The sequence below is a fragment of the Lissotriton vulgaris genome, chromosome 10, assembly GCF_964263255.1.
Source record: "Lissotriton vulgaris chromosome 10, aLisVul1.2, whole genome shotgun sequence".
Classification (NCBI taxonomy): Eukaryota; Metazoa; Chordata; class Amphibia; order Caudata; family Salamandridae; genus Lissotriton; species Lissotriton vulgaris.
In genome coordinates this window covers 333,929,207-333,953,952 of record NC_141698.1, presented here as the reverse complement: position 1 = coordinate 333,953,952, position 24,746 = coordinate 333,929,207, and positions in this window count along the sequence as shown.

Below are 24,746 nucleotides of genomic sequence, written 5' to 3'. Positions count from 1 at the left end.
TCCTAAATTGGGACGAGTAGCTCTATTAAATAAAAAAGAAATTAGTAAGTTTAAAAAAAAAAAAAAACACAGCAGATGCATGCATTTCTAAGAGGCTGCCGGCCTGTCTTCATGCAGTTGCCGTGGCCACCACGGTTCTAAAACAAGCTGTCATCTTAACATTGGGACAGCCTTTCCATATACTGTGCCACATTCTGTAGATCTCCTATTAAATAGGGCGCAGACACAAATCTGACCAATGCAAGGGTAACTCATTATGAACTATGTTTATTAATCCCACATGTCACAATATGCGATGTAACACTCAACCCAGCAACACTACTGCAAGTTGCTGCAGGAAAGGACACTACTGAACATGATTGTCTATTACTAGCAAAAGAACACATCAAGGGCTGTATAGAATTACAGGATACTGCCATGGAAAAAGAGATGGTGATCTATGGGTGATGGTTCATTTGTTAAGTTAAAAGACATGTAGTTTGACAGCAGAACTGATATCTCTCACAACAGCATGCCAATTGAGTATGGGTATGATTGTTAATACTTATAGTGAATCCCAGTACGCTTTTGGTGGCCTGTAACTTCGGAAAATTGTGGGCCAAAAGAGGATTTCTCATGTCTCAAGGAACAAAAATTCAACATGGGCCATTGATTGTATGACTTTTAATGCATTACCTCTACCAGTTAACAGTGCTATTGTGAAATACAATTCCCAGAAGAAAATAGTGTAAGATGAAGGAAAGGGAAACACATTTGCAGACACTGTGGCAAAGAAAACAGCACAGAATATTTTGTCATTGTTGTATGTGGTTTGCTCAAATGTGCAATTAAAGTGCATTATAGAAAATTAAAAAATATGATCATTCACATCTTTAAATACAGTACATAATCAAATATAACGGTATAAAATGCAGCAGTAAAAAAAACATTAAAAAGAGATTTATACAATACAATAAAACAAGCTTCTAAATCGTTCACAATTAATAAGCCTGCGTCTGAAAAAGAATACCACTAAGCCTGGTTGAAGTAGTACTACGACACAGAAACAAGTTTGCCCATTTTTAACCTTTTCCACCATGCAAACATTAAAAACCTTGAGACAGCAAATACTAAACAGCTTGTGGCATCTGATTTAAATATACCCATGGCTTCCAATGGACAATTAAAAGATAAAGTACAACATACAGTTGTCTGCCAAGTTTTCCTAAGTTCAGCGTAAAAGGAACAACAGAAAAAAAGTGCTCAATGATTTCAGGGAAGATATGGCATAAAAGACACAATGGATTGGCAGACAGGTTTCCCCATGAGCTCTTCATTGCATTCAAAGGAAGGGTTCCTATCTGAACTGATAATACAAAGCTCGCGACTGAGGCGGTTCAAGGTCATCCAGACACCCTTCAAAAGCAAATACTCCTTTAATATTTAAAAAATCCACAGTTAAAGTGCCATGTGCAAACCGGTCAACCCTCTCTGAGACCATTAGTTCCCAAAACTATTTTTTAACTAGAGGGATCGCATGCTTAGTCATAGACCCTGTGTCCTCCCAGAGTTGCACCATCCCAATTTTTGTAAACCCGACCTTGATCTTACTAAACCACTTAATGTGGCCTATTTGATTATGCAGAGCAATCACCTTTACCATTGCCTCCCTTAGGGGCACCTGTGTTTTGATTATCCACACCCTGATCCAAAACAGGAGTGACCTCAGAATGGCATAATGGTTTATAGGTTTTAGGCCAAGATCTAATCTAAGTGGCAAGAGTGGTGTATTCACTGGGAGGGTCATAATTGCCCTGATAAATTCATTTTCAGCACAAGTTAAGTCTGTCAGGTTTTCCAACACCCGCAATTCGGCCCCATAAAGGGCCGCACCTAGTCCCTTAGCCCTATGAATTTCAATAATGGGGGATTTTGGCTGATAAGGGGAAGCTCTAGCCCTTTGAACTATCGCACAATCAACATGCAGAAGGGTCGCAATGCTTTATTCGATCTGCGGTGTCCATGCCAGCCTATCGCTTATGCGGATACCCGGGTAGTCAAACAAACTAACCTGCTCCAAACTATGCATGCCCAGGGTAAGTTTTAAGGGAGGGCGCAAGACTACGCTCCGCCCACGGAGTGTACTTTGCATTTTGCAAAGTAGGCGTAGTAGGCAACACTACGCACGCTCCGTGGACGGAGCGAAGTTGCCTGCCACCCGCCTCCCTCCCTCCCGCCTTCCTCCCGCCCGCCTTTACATTTCTCGCGAGAAATGCGCATGCGCTGACGGCCGCGCATGCGCATTTCGATGGGAGAAGTCGGTGCAAAATAGAAGAGGGAGCCCCGGGACGCCGAGGACCAGGTAAGTGCTTTTATTTACTTTTACTGCACTTATTACTTACATTTATGGGTGCTGTTTGCTGCTTAACTTTGTTACTTTGTTTATAAAAAAAAAGGTTTTAAACTTGTAGTTAATTCCTGAAAGATACTCATGACAGCCTCAAACCCAATAGTAGGGATACTTAGATCTTTAAGAGACCGCTCCACCACAGAATATATTTGGGGGAGCGAGTTTGGGTCGGCTAAGATCATTGGCCATTTAACTCTCCTATTGTTGTTATTTGTAATGACCTGTGCAAAATCAGGCCTAAGGTGCCTACACTGGGTAACTAGTCCCAACATCGTAAGCGCCAAAGCATTATAATCACTATCTTCCCTGGGAATAATGACCATGTCCTTGACTAAGGGCCACAGATCTAAGTCAACAAATATATAATCAATCTGTGTTTTTGATGCCCCCTCTTAAAAGAATGACCTGCTGCTCTATCACAGTCGGTTCGACCATTGCAGGCTCTAACACCATGAGTCGATAGTGAACAATAGTACTTGTTGCCCCACCCTTGTAGTTTTCTTGATGGTTGGAATCTGGAGTTTCTCAATCCCCCTAGCTTTATCCCCCTCAAGGATAAGATCCTGTATGTAATTCATCGGTTCAAAAGTTGTATTAAGATCTCTGGCGACAATCAACCGGTGATTTCCCGTGGTCGAATCGAGATAGTTAGCCAACGATGTTATTGTCCCTGAGAGTATATGTGGGCTGCCAAACTGATTATATATATATATAGAATATGATTTTAGTGAAAGGGGTGTAGCCGATTTACAAAACAAGCTACACCAGAAGAATTGAAGAGATGGAAGGAGCATAGTATTTGGGTAAATGAATTACTGGAAAGACAAAACATGTATATATTACCAGGTAAAACTTGGCATTTATTACCAGATAGGTTATTCTGATGGATACATCTACCTGTGGATTCCTTACCTTTTGAATATCCCAATGTCCCAGCATTCCACAGAAACTTTTCTTTCCAGCTCTCCCACCTCGACAAGGACCATGGCTCTGCACTCGGCTCCGTGTGATGTCATCGGAGACATAGCCCTCGTCGGTTTGCTTACGTCAGTTCCTTTTTTTTGCACCTTCAACGCATAACCTTGTTTTCCTAGGCTTTTTATAGTGTAGGAGTCTTACGACATTTTTTTCAGGATATCTCAAAGTTGTTGCAGAAAAAATGTCTCCTCCAAGAAATACTGGTTTAAAGCCCTGCAGGGAATGTTACGGTCAAATGTTGATTACTGATCCACATGAAGACTGTCTTTGGTGCCTTAGTTCGGACCACACCTTCGACGCCTGTTCGTCATGTCAGAAGATGAATCCAAAGGCGCTAAAGGAAAAGGAGGCGAAACTCATCATGGCCAAGACAAGGAAGGAGAAGAGAGGACGTCAGAAGTCTTGTCCTCGGTCGGAGTGGCCAGGTCCACATTCTTTGAAGTCAAGAGGAAGTACAAAAATAATCAGCATCATAGTTTCCAGCGTTGATCTTCAAGGGATGGCTCTCCGAGGTCAGTGTACCCACATCTGAAGACTAATGAAGATAGAGGTGCAGTGTCTCTGGCCCCATCTCCAGTGGCCGTTCTGGCAGTGCCCTTGAGTCCAAGACCTTGGACTCCACCTGGTCACCCTGAGCATGAGAAGGGGTTGAATCCAGTACCCCCTCCAGTTACACCTCTGCCTCCTCGACAGGAGCAGGAGTATCCTATGTTCCCAGCTCCAGGTTCCGACTCTTCAAATTTCCTTAATGCTATGTACAGCATTTTCAATAGAGCATTGACTCTATCAGGTGCGCCTGCGGGCCCCATGAATCCGCTTTCCTATTCGTTGGGTGGTTTTCCAGCGCAATATCAGCAGGCACCATCCCTGCCAGGTACCAAAGTCACCAGTGCTGTTACCAATGTTGGTGACTGGCTTCACCAATGCCTATGTTGAAGCATAGGTCTGAAAGAGAAGCACAGAGGCTTCTGGAAGAGAAGCCATACGTGTTTGGCGAAAGAGATCCAGATTTAGAAGAGAGGAAAAGTGTCACTTGATTTGGAGTTTGACGGTCTGGAGGTAGCAAGTGGCCTAAACACTTCTCCAGAATGTGGGTTATTGTCCTCAAAAGGCATTCCTACGCCTGAGGTCAGGTCAAACCATTCAGTGTTAAGGAGGGTGGCTGAGGTGTTGGAATTGCCTCTTCCATATACTGATCTCAAGTCTAATTTGTTGACATAGGTACCATATTCTTCTTCATTACCAGAGCCTTTATTGCCATTAAATAAGGTTCTCACTGAGCCTATACTGGAGATTTGCCAGAAACCTATGTCATCTTCGGCAGTATCTAGACCCATTGCAAGGAGGTACAAGCCTGCTCCGTTGTCTTTATCCACTCATCCTTCACCTGAAAGTTTGGTGGTGCAAGCTTACTGTTCCTCAAAGCTGACTGATGGGTCTTTTCCAACAACTCCAGCGGAGAGAGAATCAAAGAGAATGGAACAGTCTGCAAAGAAGATATTCTCCTTTGGTAGCATGGCTTTGAAGTCAACCAATGTTTATTGGGAATCTACATCCACACACTGATGGAATCAGCCAAAACAGGGGTTCTGAAGTTGCCGTAGAAGATTTTTTTTCTTGTTTTTTAATTGATTTTTATAAAGTCTTATACAGTGTACAGGTGAAGAGAAAACACATCATTGGTACAACCATATGCAAAAATAACCATAAACAGCACGTGACTGTAAATTTAGCTGACATGATATACACGTTATAAATACTAATATCGTCAAAGAAAACATGTGACACAAGTGTTCACAGGGGCTCATTTTCAGGGGATCCGGCTGCGCAGCAGAACGCAGGTAAGTCAACAAGGACTCCCAAATGCCATTGGGCCTGGAGGACGATGGTAGCTCCTCCGCATACAACACTAGATTTTTTCTGCAAAAGACCTGGGGCCCGATGTAGGTAATCCCATATTACCGATTCTTAAATACCGTATCATACCGATTCGGTATTTAGGAACAGGCAATTGGGATGTAGGTAAAAAATTACCGAATCGGAAAGTTTTGGTAATTACCGAATCGGTATTTACCGATTCGGTAATTGCCATTCATTCCTATGGGCCTGGAGGCCCATAGGAATGAATGTCAATTACCGAATCGGTAAATACCGATTCAGTAAAATTGGGAAACATTGAAGGGTGGCAGGGTGTCACTTTGACACCCTGTTGCACCCCTCAATTGTGTATGGGTGCACATGTTGCAGACATACATGCCCTAAGGGCATGTATGTCTGCAACATGTCACTGTTGGGAAAGCAAAAAAAATGCTTTTTCAGAGGGTTTCATTATTTACCACCAACTTGTAGCTGGTGGTAAATAACGAATCCTAAGATGGGAAAATCACTCATTTGAGTGCTCCCTACATATCAGGATTCAGTAATTTACAGAATCAGTATTTAAGAATTCGGTATTTTACTGATTCCTTAAATTACCGATTCGGTAAAATACCGAATCCTTAAAAAATGCCACCTACATCTGGAAAGCCCAATACTGGTCGGTAACGGACGAAATTCGCTAATTTCGGCCGTTACCGACCGGTATTTGGCTACCTACATCGGGCCCCAAATCTCTAAGCCACTGTTCAGCTGTAGGGCTTAGCGCACCATCCCACACCATCGCCACTCGTCGCTTGGCAATAAGCAGTGCCACCTGCGTCAGCTTGCCCCTAGCACCTTTTAGGAAAGGGATGAGATCCAGTAAGCATATCTGTGGGGAACAATGTAAAACAATCCCGATAATCTTAGACAATGTAGTGAACAAAATGGCCCAGTATACCGACACCCGGCTGCAGGTCCAGGCTAGATGCCAGAAGTCTGCTCCCAATGCCTCACATCGTTTACAAGCATCAGTGTCTTGGAGCGCATACTTAAAAAGTTTATGCGGAGTATAGTAAACCTGATGAAAATAGTTAAAGCGTATGATACGCAAGTTTCCATTTGAGGTGAGGGCACTAGTGAGTTGGCAGTGGCGTTCCCATTCCTTCTGCGTGATTTGCTGTGGCTCCTATCAAAGGGGAGGGTCCTGTCTTCTCAGGCAGCGTGGTAGAGTTTAGTGACTAGCTTATGTCTGGTGGGGCTCAGGAGCAGCGTGCCCAGTGCCAGTGTCTCTGTTGGAAATGTGGGATAGTGAGCCTGCAGCGACCTTCTTAGTCTATGTACATAGAAAAAAAATAGCGGTGTTTTGTTCTGAATATAGTCAGTATCAGTAGCAGACAGAAAAGTGCCACCCGGATATAGGTCTTGTAGCTTGTCAAGGTCTACTTGCGCTAGTGTGCGCAGAGCCCCTTGTTCGTGTGTGACCGATATGCTCAAGTGGTAAGCCCGTGGTAGCAGCTGAGAGTGTAAAGGCAGTTTTCCTGCCTCACGGCCCAATGCCTACCAGGCAGCAATCGTTGAATTAATAGTGTTAAATGTGTGTCGGGGTGTGGGCCCACGGTCATGTTTTAGCATAGAGCTTAACGGGATGGGATGCGCGTCCCAGTGTTCCACCGCCACATGTGGGCCAAAAGCGTGGGAGGCAAACCAGAAGTGGGTGTATTGTGGGTGTGCGCAAAGGTAGTATAGATCAAAATCGGGCACACTGAAACCTCCGTACTTGTATTCCAGTGTGAGAGTTTTCTAGCTCACCCGCGCTTGTCAACCGCCCTAAACGAGGCGAAGCAACCGTTTACGTATAGTTTTTAAAAAATGTTGCGCGAGCTGAAGTGGGATGTTACTGAAAACATATAAAAATTTAGGTAACACTACCTGAAACATTGATTGATATCCTGAATATCCCAAATTCCTCAGAGAGATGGAAAGTCCCTGAGAGATGTCGTACCCAGCTGAGGGCTTCTGTTGTCACATGGACAGGTTGATGGAGAACCCCAAATCATATAGTAGAGAAACTGTGGATCTCAGGTGCTCTGACACTAGTTGAAGTGAGCCCACTTTCAGCAGCAAGTTGTCAAGGTACAGGAATGCATATATCTCCGCCCTGCAAAGATGTGCCATAACTACCAACATCTCCTTGGTAAAACCTCAAGGTGTTGATGTTAAACCGAATAGGACTGCATATTGGTGGAGCCTACCACAAAGGGCAGATACGGCAGAATCAGAATGTGAAAATAAGCATCCTTCAAGATAAGACACACCATCCAGTCACCTAGCTCCGGAGTCAACGGAAACAGAAACTTTGCAAATGACAGCATCCCTTGTGAAGGAAGGTGTTCTGGACCGGATGGTCAAGAATGGGATGAAGGTGTCATCCTTCTTGGGGAAAAGAAAATAACAGGACTGCAAATCCTGACTAGTCTCATGTTCCAGAACTCCCTTGAAAACCTGCAAACATATGCTATTCCCTATGAAATTCACAAGCAGGGACAGCCAGCCCCATTGAATGAGCCATAACCTCCCCCTGCTTAAACGTTTCAAGGACCAAATCAGCCTTCTCATCAAACAAGTGGGAACCAATTGATAGCATATCATTACATTAGCTTGTATGTCCTCCAATAATCTGGTGGAACATAACTAGGCTGAAATGCATATGGCAATGGAGGTGCCTATCTAGCATGCCACTGAATCTACAGAGTCAAATTCAATCTGAGGATTTGTTTAGCTGCATCCTGCCCATCTTGTATGCCCTCCACCATTTGGTCCCCTAAGAGATGTGAGATTTGGTGCGATCATCTGCGCAACTTCTCATAGAGCATGGAAATAGTAGGACAAGGAGACAGGTCACATTTGAGGACTTGGGGATGAGGGTCACTAAGGAGAAGACTTTCTTTCCCATAACCTTGAACTTTTCGATTCACAGTCCAAAGGAGCTGTAGGAAATGAGTCAGGGTTTAGCTAGGTGCAGAATAAGCCCTACACCACCATTCTCTCCGGTGACCGATGGAATGTCAAAAGCTTCAAGGCCTCGGACACCAACGATTGGGTTGTGCAACCTGCCAGTTGTCTGCCGGGGCAGAAGTATGCTTGGCTCACACTACTAGTACATGCCTCATTGGAGGGAAACAGTGGCTCTGAGGTGGAGGATGCTGGTTGCAAATCTTCAGTGAGGATGATTGCCTGTTCTTCTACCGTGTGCAAGTGAAGTGCTAGCACCCTGATCACCTTTCTCAAGATGGCTGTAAATGACAGCGAGGTGGCTTACCTTCGGTAATGCCTTACCTGGTAGAGACATGATCTATCTGCAGATTCCTTACCTGTGAGCTTGAGCAGTATCCCTTAGAGCCGATAGGTGGCATTGGTCGACTTCGAGTGAAGTTGTCTCCATCATTGTGATGTCCGTGTTGTAAATATAGGTTCCACCTCTGAGTACTAACATCAGTACTTTTCACGACTTTCGACGCCAGAAGCGCAGAGCCATGAAGTTGAATGACAGTAGTGTGTTTATACAACTAGGGCCTGAAGGGGAACAGCCCTGAAAGCAGTAATTAATCCGCAGTGCGGGCGGATGCGTGAGTTGTTAAGGAATCTTCATCTAGATCATGTCTCTACCAGATAAGGCGCTACCGAAGTAAGCAACTTAACCATCTGATAGAGACATCTAGCTGCAGATTCCTTACTTGTGAACAGACACCCAAACAATACCATCTCCAGAGGAGGGACTGCGGAAAAGTTAAAACAAGAAAGTCCTGTAGAACAACACGGCCAATGAAGTCCTCCCTACGAACCTGATTGTCCAGGCAATAATGCTTAGCAAACGTGTGCAGGGATGTCCACATAGATGCCTGACAGATGTCACGGACCGGGACACCACGCTGGAGAGCTGTGGTGGAAGCCTTTGCTCTGGTGGAATGAGCTCTGAGACCTTATGTAAGCTGTTTCTTTGCCAGAGTGTAACAGATCGGAATGCATAGGATAACCCATCGGGAAATGGTCCTCTTTTGCACAGCATGTCACCTCTTTGCTCCAGCATATCCCGCAAAGAGTTGGTCATCCACCCAGAACTCTTTAGTGCAGTCAAGTGAGAATGATAACACTCTTTTTGGGTCCAGACGGTGGAGACGTTCTTCCTTAGAAGGTTGCGGAAGAGCATAAAAGGTGGGCAAGATGAGATTGTCCTAGGTGGAAACGTGTTACCACTTTAGGCGAAAACAAAGCCATAGTGCGGAGCACCACCTTGTCTGGGAATACAGTCAGGTAAGGAAGCTGAGAAGAAAGTGCATGCAACTCGCTCACCCTCCTGGTAGAAAGTATTGCCACTAAAAAGGCTGTTTTGATTGTATCTCGATTCCTCGATTGCCTCTCTGTGACTCTGCCGGCTGAAGCACATCTCTTTCGACTCTGACAAACAGACAAACTAATACCTCTGAGATCTCTCATGAGTAGAACAGTGATTTAAAGACCAATTATCTCAACCTTAAAAACCAGCAAAGCTTTTCAGTGAGAACCTGCTTGCTACAAACAAAACCTCCTAATCTTGTTAGTTGGTTAAAGCAGGCCCTATTTTTCAAGGGTCATCGGCACATATTTAACAATTCGTCCTGATGACCTTCACATCCACTTCTGCCACTACTGACATCTTGCGTTCAGTGATTTACCTCAAATCTAGTAGTAGTCATTGTACCATATGTAACAGTTTGGACGTATTCTACTGTACTGTTAGATAAATCAATGTATTCCTTGTACATTAGAATTGTTTATTGTGTTTTATTCTGACAACTGATGAAGAACCCTTATAACTGCTTAAAAATATTAACAATTATGAGACATAATCTCCCTGTGTTGCTTCTTTTTATTTTTATTTTCTGGCTAGTGTGGTAGCGCTTTACTTTGACTTTTGTTTTGTCTGAATTAATTGGACAGTTAAATACAATACAGCAACTGATGTTCACAGTCAGGATCTAAGATTCTTTTCAATAGAGGTCCCTAACACTGTCTAATAGATTGTAAAATAAATCCCTTGCAGACACCTTACTTTTGATATAATATCTGCCCAAGCCCTCAAGGGTATATTGGGTCACCCACCCCTTCTCTACTGTTTTGATTGTAAGCAGCGGGAGCGAGCAATTGTGCAGTGGCTCGAAAGGTGCACACTTTAGGTACGCGAGGACCAAGTTAGGTCCCATTGGGGCATGATAAAGGGTGCAGGGGAAACAGGTGTGTAAACCCCTTCAGAAGTATACTTACAATGGGGGACTTTAAGAGTGACGATTGGTCTGGCAAATGTAGAAAAGCAGAAAGGTCCGTAAAGTAACTCTGCTGGGCAAGAGATAAAATGAAGAGTAGTATGTCAGAAAGGGAAGCAGGCAGGAGTCAATAGATAGTTCTGTTTAATATTTACAAAATGTTTACCATCAGCAGGCGTATATCAACTTAGTGGAGAGACACATGGCTGCCAAAATAACTTTGCACACTTCAGGAGGAAGGTTGAATGCTGTCAACTGTCACTGCTCAATCTCCACGCAAGGAGGCTGAGGGTTATCAGGTTTGGGTGGAGGACCCTTCCCTACCGCTGCAACAGAAGATCCTCCCGTAGGGGCAGGCTGATTGGAGGATCGATGCTCATCTGCATAAGCTCGGGATACCAACCTCTCCATGTCCAGACAGGAGCCACAAGAATGACTTGTGTCCGGTCAGTCCTGATCTTCTTGAGCACTCTGGACAGGAATGGTATGGGCGTATAGGAGGCCTGAGCTCCACTTGAGACAAAAAACACTGCAGAGCGAGAGCCTTCTTGGAAACTCCAATGCGCAAAACTGCTGACATTGTGTGTTCTCGACAGATGCAAACAGATCTAACGAATGCTCTCTACACCGCTAAAAGTGTTCTTGCACCACCTCTGGATGGAGACGCCACTAGTGATTTGCTAGGCACTGATAACTGAGTTTGCTCGCCCTAGTGTTAAGGGAACCAGGCAGGTTTTGAGCCACCTGGGATAGGCCCTGCTGTTCCAGCCAAGTCCAGAGACGCATAGCCTCTTGACAGAGGGTCCACGACCCCACCACGCCCTGTTTGGTGCAGAACCACATGATTGATCTGTTGTCCCTGAACACGCTTTCCCTTGAGAGATGGTAAGAAGGCTTTCAGTGCCAATCGGATCGCACAGAGCTCCAATAGGTAGATGTGAAGCCTGACTTCCGCAGGAGCCCACAGTCCTCTGATCTCCACCTTCCCCAGATGCCCGCCCCATCCCAGAAGCGACGTGTCCGTCACCATTGACAGATCTGTTTGGGAAAGGGAGAGGGGTCCACCTGTGACCCTCTCATGGTTTGCTAGCCACCACTGCAGATCTTACACAGTTCCCTCCGAGATCTGGATCAAGTCAGTGTGAACTTCAAATCCCACTGCAGAGTCGGCATGTGCCATCTGGCATGACTCAGTAGCAGGATGCAGGAGACCATGAGACCCAACAGCCTCCGATTCAGTTTCATCAAAATCCAGGATAGAGGCTGAAACATCTGTATCATAGCCTGAGTATCCTGAGCTCACAGTTCGGGAGGATAGGCCCGAAACTGCACTGTGTCCAGAACAGCTCCGATAAAAGGGAGCATCTGGGAAGGAGTCAGGTGTGACTTTGGCACGTTGATAGCGAATGCAAGAGGTTCTCCATAGACTGTAGATTGGAGACAACTGCCTGGGGCGAGCTCAGCTTCAACAGCCAGTAGTCGAGAAAGGGGAAGACTGGAACCCCTGATCTCCATGGATGAGCTGCGACCATCGCCATCACCTTGGTGAACACCCGAGGGGCACTGGTGAGGCCGAAGGGGAGCACAGGAAACTGAAAAATGCTCATGGCCCACTCTAAACAGCAGGTAGCGATGATTGGAAGGCAGTACAGGAATATGGCAGTAAGCGTCCTGCAAATCCAATGATACCATCCAGTCTCCTGGGTCCCTACTCAGACAGAACCTGAGCCAGAGTGAGCATCTTGAACTTCTCTTTTTTGAGGAAGTAAGTGAAGGCTCTGAGGTCAAGGATAGGATGAAGGCCTCCCTCATTTTTGAGGACCAGAAAGTAGCGGGAATAAGAATCACTGCTTACGTCTGGCACTGGAACCATCTCTATGGCTCCCTTGGCCAATAGAGTCTTGACTTCCTTGTGAAGTAAAAGCAAGGTGATCCTCTGTCAGCCGATCGTATGTAGGAGGTATGGATGGAGGGGCAGTCTTGGAGGGGAGGGAGTAGCCCTTTCGGACTATCTATAGAAATCACCTGATCGAGGTGATGTCCCGCCAGTGGGGGAAGGGATGGCATATCCTGCCACCAACTGGACGGCCATGATCTGGGAGGGTCGGACTAGGAGGGTTTAGAGGTTGAGGAGGGAGGGGGGTTTGTGGTCTGAGGTAACATTAGGCCATCCAACCCATGGGGTCGGGGCGAGCCGCCCCCAGTGCTGCACAGTGGTTGCAGAACTTGTGCAGTCCTCTGGCTAGGACAGGGCTGGCATGGCTGGAAGTCCCTTCCATAGCCACGAAAGGAGCAAAAGGCAAATGCAGGGTGGGATGACATAGAGAGGCCAAGGACTTGGCAGTAGCCTACGACTCGAAGCGCTCTAGCAATGCAGGCACCCTATCTCAACCAGGCATGGTGCCTAATGGCCACCATTTAGGATATCGCTCTAACCAGCGAGTGTGTCATGTCAAGGCCACAGTGTATAGTTAACTTTGCAGCATCTCTCTCTGCAACAGCTTGGGAGAGGACAGCCCAGGCCTCCTCTGGGACTTGTGGCAGCACATGCACAACAGTCTTCCACAGGGAATGGGAGCAACGGCTCAAGAGGCATGTGCTGTTGGCTAGCCTGGTGGAAGAAATGTTTTTCTTTCAGAAACCATCCAGCCTTTTGGATTCCCTATCTGGGGGTACGGAAGATAACTCACCACAGGTAGTAGAGGCGTAGACCACCAAACTCTTGTGGGTTGGGTGAGATGTTAGGAAGCTGGGTCACCTGGGGCAGGACAGTGGTGGAGGGTGATTATTTATTCACTGGAGCCCATGTGCTGGCTTTGCACCAGGTCCCCAGAAGAAAATCAGTCAAAGCTTCATTAAATGGCAGCAAGGGTTCAGTAGTGGAGACCTCAGGCTGCAGGACCTCTGTCAACGCATTGGTCTCTACTGCCACTTTAGGAAGCTGCAGGGTCAGGACCTCCACAGCTCTACGCACCACCACTGCAAAAAGAAGCCCCCTCCTCCGTAGCCAGGTTAGGAAGGGAAGCGTGCCAGGCTCTGCTGAGATATCCAAGTCACTGGCATCACCTAGTTCCTCACACCAGTCTATTTCTTTTGCATATGGCAGGACTTTTATGAGAGCCTACATCCCCTCCAAATCTTCCTCCAATCCTAACCCTTATGAATAAGGCTGAGGACACAACAGAGCCCAAAGGCTCCGTCGGCGCTGATGGATGCCAGATCGGCTCCGTGTCGGGGATAAGAATGGGGCTGGTGCCACCGGTGGGTGCCAGCGGCATTGGGAGTTGCAGCGTCTGATGCCGCGTCAGGGAAGGTTGAAGAGGTGCGACTGGCACCAGTCTGGATCCGGAAACGGATCCATGAGGAGCCATGAGTGCCGGGCCAGAGCTGCCGTCGCGGACCCAAATGGGACTCTTTCTGAGCCTGCGAGGCCTGAAGGCATGCAGGCAAGGTCAGGCCATCCAAAAAAGGTGCACATGGCATCATAAAATTCTTTCAATTGGGCGGTGGTTGCTCCCTATTCCGGAAAGGGAGGGAAACGCAGAGCCGACCCTGGCACATCTTCCACAGAACGAGGTCTCGAACATCGAGAGTCCACCATTGAGTCGGGTGACCGACAGGGAGAAGTCAAAGCACGCTTCAGCTTCTTGTGTTTCTTGTGGTGCTTATTACCTGATCCCCTTCGGGGACTTCGAATGGGAGGACGAAGACTTGGAGCCCCCGGAGCGGTGCTCAGACCTTCCTCTCAACCGAGACTGAGAATAAGACCTCCAAGGAGATCTCAGTGACATCTGACACCGGCCTGCAAGTAGCTTTTGGGACCGCTCCCTCAAAGCTTCAGGAGCCATGGCACTGAAGTCGGAGCATGACTGAGTTGTGGTCGCGCTATAGGCACCAAAGACACATGAGGTGGGGATCTGTGACCGACATGGCTTGTTTACAGGCACCGCACAGTTAGAATCCAGACGCCTTTTAAGACATGATGAATTCCTACACACCGAAAAAGATTAAAAAAAGGCTGTCTAAAAATGACGGGAGCAGCTCTCTTCAATGGATCTGCGTTGGCTGGCACGAAACGAACGGACGTCAGCGCGCTGAGCTGTAGCAACATATATTGATGACGTGAACGTCACGATGACAGCGATGGCTCTGGCATCACACAGTCGATGGACGCCACGATGTCAGTGCGCAGGGGTACTGCTCAAAAAAATTCTTCTGAAAGCAGTCTGAAGCCTGGGAAGTTCACAGGTAAGGAATCTGTGGCTAGATCTCTCTAGCAGATGTGACCTCCTCTGATGGGGGCACCAAAGGGAAATCCATATCCAATTCCAGAGAAGCATCTTGGCCACTCCTGTTATGCTTGCCAAATAGTCAGCACCATTTGTGTTTTCAGGAAGGGAGTAGGTTACCCACCTCACGCCTGTTGTCATTGTCATGTTGCACTATTTCAGGTATCTAGATGTGAATCGAGCGCCACTTAAATTAAACATTCAGTCCGTTCAATTATTCATTTGTAGACAGGGGTCCACAATGAGATTCCTCTACCAGTCAAGAGAAAGAGGCATTCATCTTAAAAGGTAACACTACATATTACTTATAAAAATTAAATACATACTCAGTGCTGTCAAAGTACAAGGAGGGTACCTGAAATAAGACAGGCTTTCAATTTGAGATCAGAATGTAGATGTTTAGGTGGTTCTTGTTCATAAATTATACATTGAAGAGGGGTAGCTCAGGTGATTGGGGTAAGAGTAGGGAAAAAGTCTAGACTATTGGTGGACAACACATACAGTTGGAGGGAGAAAGACATGAAGGTGTGTGGTTCATGAGGAGGGAAAGAAGTAGAAGGAACAGTGGAAGTGTTAGGGCTGGAAGGCCCATCTTCTTGACCTTCGTGCTTCTAAAGGTTGAGTAGGGACTTTGCAGTGTTGACAAATGTGGCAAATGTGGCAAAGGCAAATGTGGCAAGGGTCGGCCCTAAGCCCTACCTTGTTTAATTTATATGTCCAGCCATTAGCGGAGGTAGCCCACAGCTTTGGTCTCTCCTTAGTGTCATACGCCGATGACACTCAGCTGGCGGTGGCACTCAATGGCGATTCCAACATGGATGCTCCCACCTTTCAGTCAGCCCTTAAAGCTCTGGCTGGTTGGTTGGCTAACAATCGGCTTCAACTTAATGCCTCTAAGACCGAGGTCATTATTTTTGGTAGGGAAAGTGAATTATGGGGAGATCAGTGGTGGCCGTCCGATCTTGGCCCTGTCCCCACCCCTGTGGCAGAGGTTAGAAACCTTGGGGTGTGGTTTGACAATAAGCTTTCTTTCACGTCCCATACAAAACGAGTGGCCGGTACTTGTTTTGGTACTCTGCAGTGTCTCCGACCTATCTTCAAGTTTTTCGATGCGGAGACTAGACAGATTATTGTTCAAGCCCTGGTTCTAACTAGACTGGATTATGCCAGTTCCTTGTTTTTGGGCCTAAACCAGGCTGAGCTATCTCGCCTACAGAGGGTCCAGAATGCGGCGGCTAGGATGCTTGTTGGCCTTCCTAAGTTTGTCTCGGCTCGTCGGACCATTCAGGATCTTCATTGGCTGCCGGTGGGGCAGAGAATTAGGTTTAAAGCTCTCTGCTTAACCTTCAAAATTCTCAAAACTGCCTCCCCTCCTATCCTTGCACAGACCATCCAGCACTATGTTCCCACCAGAGCTCTTCGCTCTGCCGGATCCAATCTGGCTATAGTGCCACGGTTTAAAAAATCAAGGCTGGGCGGCCGCTCCTTTTCAGTGATGGCAGCAGCCCTCTGGAACTCTCTGCCGGCTCCATTGCGCTCCATTCCTGAGCTGCTTCCTTTCAGGAAGGCACTTAAAACCTTCCTTTTTGCTACAACTTAGGCCCACCTTTTTAATTTCCATTACTTTTTCTGTCGTGTTGTGTTGGTATTCTCCAAGCGCCGGGACGCCACTTTGCTGCGGCATCCGTGCGCTATACAAAAACCAAATAACATAACATAACATGTGAATATATCGGTTGTGGAGGGCACGAGGTGTTAACGAATTTGACGTTTGTGGAAGAGGGAGAATAGGGCTAAGTGATTCAGAATGGGAAGTAGGCCTATCAGGAGGGGATTGAGACTGAGCAGTCATCCTTCTCCAAATCCAATATTTTGCAGGGTTCAATGCTTGTTTTGCAAACTATTTTTATAAATTCAAAAGCCCAGAAGAGGCAGAGCGGAGCCACATAAGTGCACCAACATTGCTTGCTGATGTCAGTTTCTAAATCTTTCTACTTCTGTGCCCTTAGCTTTTGGAGCACTTTGAACAAACTGCAAATCACTGGGTGCCAAAATGTAACTTGGAACCTTATTATAATGTTTACGAGTCCACTCAAAGAATGGGGTGGTGGAAGGGATGTGGGGAATCTGCAGTTAGAGTACACACCAGAAAAAGTGTTACTAAAGGTAAGTAACTTTACCTTCTATTGGATAATTCTAACAGCAGATTTCCCACCTTTAGAAATTAGGTAGGCATATGGGCTTTTGGCACCATCACCTCATCCCACAGGGAAACTAGGGTTGCATCTGTCTGCTGCCCAAATCTATCTCAGACTACCTCCTCCTCAAGCTCTGCACTCGCCAACCGAAGTGAATGCCCACCGGTGAGATTCTGTGCACTCTTGGGACATTTGGAGTCACACTTAGAGTGTCCATACTTGTATCACTCTGTTCTTTGGGGTACAAACTTCCTTGGCTGCTTATCACAGAACCCCTTCTTTTTGGGCTCAGGCTGGGACTGGTTACCATTTTACCCTTCTGGAATTATTTTGGGGGCCTTTTGGGAACTCCTTATTGTTAGCCCCCCCTTTTATGGTGGGACCCCTGACTACCCTTGTGGGAGTCCCCCCACATATACCTTATTGGACACTCAGGTGCAGGCCCAGAGGTCCGCCTCCACAGCAAGCTTCCTGGGGTCATTTTGCTTACTGTCTACTAGGTGCAGGCATATTTCTTGAAAACAAATATTGACCATGTGCTCTCTCAAATTATAATTGTACAACCATTGTAATCATTAGCTTTGCTGCCCCACATCCAACCATTCAGTGACTTGCTGGTGTAGTCCACAAAATCCACCCAGGACTGGTTGGGGAGCTTCTGGTTGTCCCTGAACCTCTGTCAGTCCTAGCGATTAAGATTGCGTTCATGGGGAAGTACCTGGTTTAGTCCCCACCCTCTAAGGTAAGAGGTGTGGCTCACTCCACCATGGGCATGTGTTTCCAGAACCCACCCCAGTTCTTTTCTGAGATCTTTTGAACCCTCAGGGCTATCTCGTAGGCAGAAAACCATTTGTCAATATCATCTCCCACCACATAACTGTGCACCAGATCCTTTGCAATGGGCACCTTTTTGTCTGCTTTAGACACTGCAGGCCTGCTGCCACCCTTACAGCTGTACTCTGCCTTGATGCCCAGCTCTTTAAGACTCAGTTTTCTCTTCTAATCTCTCTCTGCCTCAGCTTTCTTCTCCATGGGCAGTTTCCTTTCCTCCATCGATAACTAGGCAGAGCCTCTGGGGACATGGGGTTCCAGTCCAGAGGTACGAGTCATTCCCATCTACTGCAGGTGGCTCCACAGGAAGGTCATCTCTAAGCCCCTCCACCCCATTATGCTCTCCTGTGGCTTCAACCTGTGATAGATGGGCTTCTGCCCAGGCCCTCAGCGCTTTTTGCCATTCTACCTTCCTGGTGGTGCTCTTGGAGGAAGTCCCCCTCTCCTCATGGAACTCATTGAGCTGAGCCACAATGTAGGCATCTATGTTGGCCAGCTCAATCTTAATACCTGCAGGAGGTCTCAAGAACAAAAATCCACAAAATAATTGAGAAAAAGCAAAATGGCTAATCAGGAAGAATTTAAACTCAAATTGGTCCTAGATATGGGATGGTAGTGTACACCAAATCACTGTATGGCACTGCACAAACACAAGTCCAGTCCTCACTGCTGAACGCCAGTGTAAGAGATGGGGTTACTAGTTGACTGGGGTGTGAGCCCTGGTCAAGCAGCAACCATAATCCTAGTTAGGGTAAGCCACAAACACATCCCAAATGTACCTGTGCTTATCCTCCGGTAGCTTGACACAGAGCAGTCATTCTTAGCTTGAGAAGCAATGTGTATAGTATTTGTACAACACTTAAAACAGTAACACAGTGAAAACACCACAAAAAGACTCCACACTGCGTTTAAAAAATGGAGCCTAATTTAATATATAAAACAAGAACAAACCAACAAACATCTCATCTGTAGAACTGGAGATATGAATTTTTTAAGAATAAAGTGTAAAATAGCTCCTAAAAGCACAAAGCACCAACTGCAGATATCTGGTGGAGTTGGACTGGGTCAAAGTAAAAATTTCAGGCCGACCATGATGGAGCACAGGTCGGATATAGTCCTGTATTAATCCTGCAGATGGAGATTTGTGCTGGTGGTTCTCCTCGGGCGGTCGATGCTGCTCTGCCAAGAGACAGGCTGGCGGTGCTTGTGCTGGTTTTCGGCACATGAGTTGCAGTCTCGGTGCGAACAGGCCCTTTCACGGTCACAAAAACCTGATTTAAGCTTGCTAAACCACACCAAGGGTTCAGAACCTCAGGGGCACGACTTGGGGAGTCAGGAACTGGTTATGGAGACTTTTGTGCCCTTGAAGCCCAGGTTAGGAGGACAGACGACCCTTGAAGTTACTCTGAGGTCCTGGATTTAAGATTAATTTGCAGGGGCAGTTGTTTTTCCCGTGGCAGGGGGGCAGCAGGCCAGTACAGCAGGGCAGCAGTTCTTTTAGAGTAGAAGTCCAGCAGAGTGGAAGTTTTTGTAGCAACAAAGCAGTCCTTCTTCCAGACAGAGTATCCACAGGTCCAAAAGTATACTGAAGAGTTGGTGTCTGTCGTCCAATATATACCCATGGTGCCTTTGAAATGGGGAAGAAGCTTCTAGAGGTTTCTCTTTGAAGTCCCCAGCCAATCCGTCTTACAACTCCTGGCTCCAGACTAACTACACAGGCAATGTAGCCCTTTGTATGGAGTTAGGACATAGCCTATTCAAGTGTATGTGGGGCTGCGTAAAGCTCCTCCCTCCCATCCTGCCAGTGATGACCCTTCCAGTCACACCTAAGCTCCCTTTTCTGTGTGGCTGTCAAAGAGCCCACCTGGCACCCACACCCAGTCATGTGACCAGAGCTGGCTACTTTATACAGCAACAATGGTCCCCTACAGCATACATGAATGGTAGTAATAGACACAGTGATATCATAAAGACTGTGTTGTAGAAATCCCAATAGGAATATACTTATTTTTATGTACATCATGGATAAAAAGGAAAACAGAGAGCGATTCGAAGAGCTCAGGCATAGTCAAGTGAGGCCCTAATACATCATCATGGTTTTATTGTATGATTAATTAAAATCTTTACAATGTTTACAGACAATAAAAACAATGCAACAACCAATTTAAAATACAAGTTAAAAATTGTCATAGAGTCTGATAGTTATGTGTCAATAGTCTTTACGGTTATCATGATCCTCGGACACAGCATGTTAAGTCCATTGGTTTCATTTTAGTCATTATATGTTCTTTAAGTCTGTTCCTTTTCTAGTATCTGCTTTGTTGCCATGGACATGAAATTAATTCCCCGACATGAAAGTATGGGAGAGACGCCACTTAGCCACCGTATGACCGCCTGTCTGCATGTGCGGATTTTCAATTTATTGAAGATTGCCCGAAGATATCTTCTTCTGAAGGCTTGCAGCGCAGGACATACACATAGTATGTGTGTCACTGTTTCGTTCTTGTATCCGCATAGTCTGCAGTTTGCACTTTCTGTTTTTCGTTTCCAGGAAGGCATTAGGTCTTTTGTAAAATGAATGCCCAGACGGTACGCTATTAGAGGTTTTTTTTAGATGTTGACAGTAGTGTTGGGCTAAATAGGCTTGCGGGTTTTGGATGGAATAAGAGTTGACTACTGTCCAAGCGTGTGTCCGTTTACTTAGGATTTTTTTGTCTTTGAGCAAGGAGATCTTTTTTGCCGAACCATTTGCTATTTTGCAAAACTGCTTGTGGTCAATGTTTTTTTTCCACACTTCGTGGAGTCCAAGGGTTGACAAACTCTGGTTAAGGAATTCTCCCCAATGGGTGGTGTTCGGCTTGTCTAATAAAACGTTTATTTCCTCCCAGCACATGTTGTCCAAGGAGTCACTGGGTGCATGTCGGATCTTGTGGCAAAATTTTACAAATGTGGAGTTTGACCTAATGTCTTGATTTTGTAAACCGAATTCTAGTCGGACTTGGGCTGTCGATGCGGCTTTTGGCAACCCAAACACCACTTTGTATATTTTGTTTTGTAGGCTGTTTAAGATTGATGATTTGCTCCCAAGCCATCCGATGAGTCCATAAGACAAGGTTGGAATAATTTGGGCAGCCATGACTTTTAGTAAGTGGGTGTAGTTTGGACCACCCACTGTCTTTTGCAGTTGTCTGTATGCGTATATTAGTGATTGCGCTTTCCCTCTTAGTACCTGAATGTGCTTCTTTTTTGTGTTACCGCGCTCGATGGTCATCCCCAGGTATTTGTACGAGTCCTGTTCTTCGAGGAGAGATTTATTGATTGTCCATTTGTATTTCAGTTTCTTACACTCCGTGATTCGAAGCACTTTAGTTTTGTTTTTGTTCAACTCCAGGTTTTCCTATGTTAGATACAAAACCAGCGTGCTCACTAGGCTTTGCAGCCCGACTGGTGTTTTACTTAGTAAGACTATGTCATCTGCCTACTGCATTATGGGTACGGGAACGTTGCCTAGTTTCGGTGCATGGCTTTCTGTTACATCTATTTTTCTTCCGATGTCGGCATGGTATAAGTTAAAGAGACTGGGAGCAAGGACGCAGCCTTGTTTTAGTCCGTCCTGTGTGTCAATTTTGTTGGTCAGGCTGCTACCGTTCCCTTGTTTGACCTTCGCCCATGTCTCACTGTATAGTCTTGAAATTGCATTTATTAGATATTCCGGCATCCCCCATTCTCTTAACTTGCTCCACAACCTGGGCCTGCTTACATGGTCGAAAGCTGATTTTATGTCGACGAACCAAGCATACAGATGGTGTTTTCTTTTTTTTGCATTGTCGGTTAGTAAGCACAGGGTGACCAGGTCGGTAGTTGTCCATTCTGAATCCGATTTGAAATCTAGGGATTATTTTTGTTGAGGTTTCCCTGTCCTGCAGCTCTTTCAACAGGCATGAGGCATACAGCTTAGCTTCTACATCTATTGAGGAAATTAGGCGATAATTTCCAGGCTCTTTCCGATCCCCTTTCTTGTAAATTGGGTGGATGATGTTTCCTCTTCATGTTTCCGGAAGGGTTCCTTTTTTTAACCCCTCCCCTGCTGATGACGGAACCGCTCCGTCATCAGCTACGGTTGGGCTGTGCTGATGACGGAGCGGTTCCGTAATGGCCCGGCTGCCGCGCCTGCGCGGCGCTGATTTCGCGCCTGCGCGGCGCGTTCTATTGAGCGGGGCGGGCCATGACGGAACCGCTCCGTCACGAGCACAGCTCAACCGCGGCTGGTTGACGGAGCGGTTCTGTCACCAGCATGCGGCCGCCCCTCCCCGTTAGCGCTGCGGCGGAATAGCCACCGCAACGAAAGGGTTAAGATGTCATTGAATAGTGTAGATAAAAGGTCAGCCCAGAAATCCGTGTCTGTTTTGTAGACTGCGGTTGGGATGCCATTTGGCCCCGGGACCCCTTCTGATTTTAATTTCTGTATTAGCCTTTTTATTTGGGCATGTGTGATCGTTGGTTCTTCCTGAGTAAGATTTGGTTCTGTAGTAACACTGTCGCGTGGATTTGGCCCTAATACATTCAACAGTAAGGCCACAATCATATGAAGAGCACCATTGCACAACGTACAGTAGTTATATAAAAATACAGTGTCAAGAAGCTAAGGCTGGTGGCATTTCGATTCCTAACACAAACCTAATAACCAGCTACAGGCACTAAATGGCTAAGGCAGGAAAGTGCTAATTTTCTAAATGTGGCAATTTCAGAATTGCAATTTAAAGTCTGACTTCACCATAAGTTAGGATTTTAAATTGTGATTCCAAAGACACCATATATGAACTGGTTATCTCTTCCCATTTGGAAATTAAACCTATAAAATGTAATAAGGCAACTCCAATGTTATGCTATTGGAAAGATAGGCCTTGCAGTCGTAAAAACCAAATGTAAAGAGTTTTTAACTACCAGACATGTGAAACTTAAAAGTATATGCTCTACTCTTTAAATACATTGCACCCTGCCCTCTAGGCTGTCTGTTGCCTATACTAGTGATTATGTAATCATTCACGGTTCGGACTGCCCATATCTGAAAGAGACACGTTAGTGATAGATTCCTTACCTTAGAATATCCCCAGGCGTCAGACTGGATCCGGAAAATTTTGCGTAGCAGTACCCTTGCGCGTCGGCAGGCGTCGTCTGCGGCTCCGCGTCCGCCGTCGGCGTCGTGGGCGCCGTGATGATGTCGTCGGAGTACTTAGACGTACTTAGACGCCGTCTCCGCGTGCTGACGTCAGTTCTTCTTTTTTCCGCGCCAGCCAGCGCAGATCTGGAAAAAGCAGTTCCCTAGTCATTTTTTGACTAACTTTTTTGATCTTTTGATCTCTTTCGAAGTCTTCACGACTCCGACGGTGCCGTTAGGGATGCCCGGCTTCAAGCACTGCGGCGATTGCGAACGACTCATGTCGGTAACGGATCCGCACCGACTGTGTCTGACGTGTTTGGGCGTCGACCATGACGACGAGGCCTGCTCCGACTGTCGGGCCCTCTCGAGGAAGGCCAGGCGGGAGCGGTCCCGCAGGCGACTCGAGATCCGCCAGTCGGCCCCGCGCCGTGTGAGGTCCCGGTCCCGGTCCCACGGGAGGTCGAGGGACAGGTCGCGGGGGCGGAGCCGTCACAGCTCCGGGAGTCGGCGCCACTCCTCCGGGTCCAAGTCGTCAGGTAAGAAGCATAAGAAGTCGAAGAGACATCATCGCTCTTCCGACTCCCCCCGACGCTCGCGCGATGCGGCCGGGGGTTCGGGTAACACCGCCCACGCGGCTCCTCAGGAGTCGTGGGCACCACGTTCGGCTCCTTACCCCCCGGTCCCTGGGCTGAACGCGACGCCGGAGGAGATAGAGCGCTCCCTCATGGCCATGAGGTCCCTTTCTTCTCCGACGGGTTCTGCGGCGCCTTCGGGCCCAGCGAACCCGTCTGGGGGCCCTAGTGGGTCGGGTGCAACCCCGACGCCGTCGGGTGCTTGAGCCTCCACGATCCCGACGCCGCCGCTGCCCTCGGGCTCGGCGCCGCAGGGTTCGGCGGTCCCGGCGTCGTCGGTGCCTTCCGGTCCAACGCCGCAGGGTGCCGTTCGACCCTCATCGGGCGATGGAACGTCCCCGGTGGACCTTACGACCCCCCCGGGGTCGGTCCGTGTGGTGTCCCCTCCGGCGTCGGTCCTGGCCGACGCCGTCCCCAATACCTCCTCTCTATGGGTCCCGACGTCGGGACGGCGCCAGACGTCGGGACGGCGCCCGTCGGCGCCGATCCTGACGCCGTTCGGGGATTTCTATCCCTATGCTCCATCCTCATTCACTAACGGCCCTGAGTCTCAGGAGATAGGGGACGAGGAGGATTGGGAGGGGTCTGAGGACCCTCTGACAAGGGAATGTCAGTCTAGCATGGACTGGACAGGAGACCTTGGGGAGGCCAGTGGCCTGGACACCTCTCCAGACACTGGATTCGTCTCTCCTCCTTCCGTGGCTTCGGAGGAGGGCGCGACATATAGTGTGGTGTTGATGAGGGCTGCTAAGGCATTGGGCCTTGAGCTCCCCGTCGCAGCCGTGAGGACTAACCTCCTCACTGAGGTCCTTAAGCCGCAGTCAAGCTCCATGGAGCCTATGCTGCCGTTTAATGAGGCCTTGTCGGACGTTCTTTTGGGCACTTGGTCCAGGCCCGCTACAGGTTCGCCTGTAGATAGGAACGTGGCCAGACGCCACCGCCCGGCTCCGGGCGACCCATGTTTCCTGTCCACCCACCCCACCCCCGAGAGTCTGGTTATCCAGGCCTCTAACTCCCAGACCGCCTTCCCGTCGGCTCCCCCTGATCGGGAATCCAAGAGGTACGAGGCCTTTGGCAAGAAGGTCTTCTCGTCCCTTAGCTGTGGACT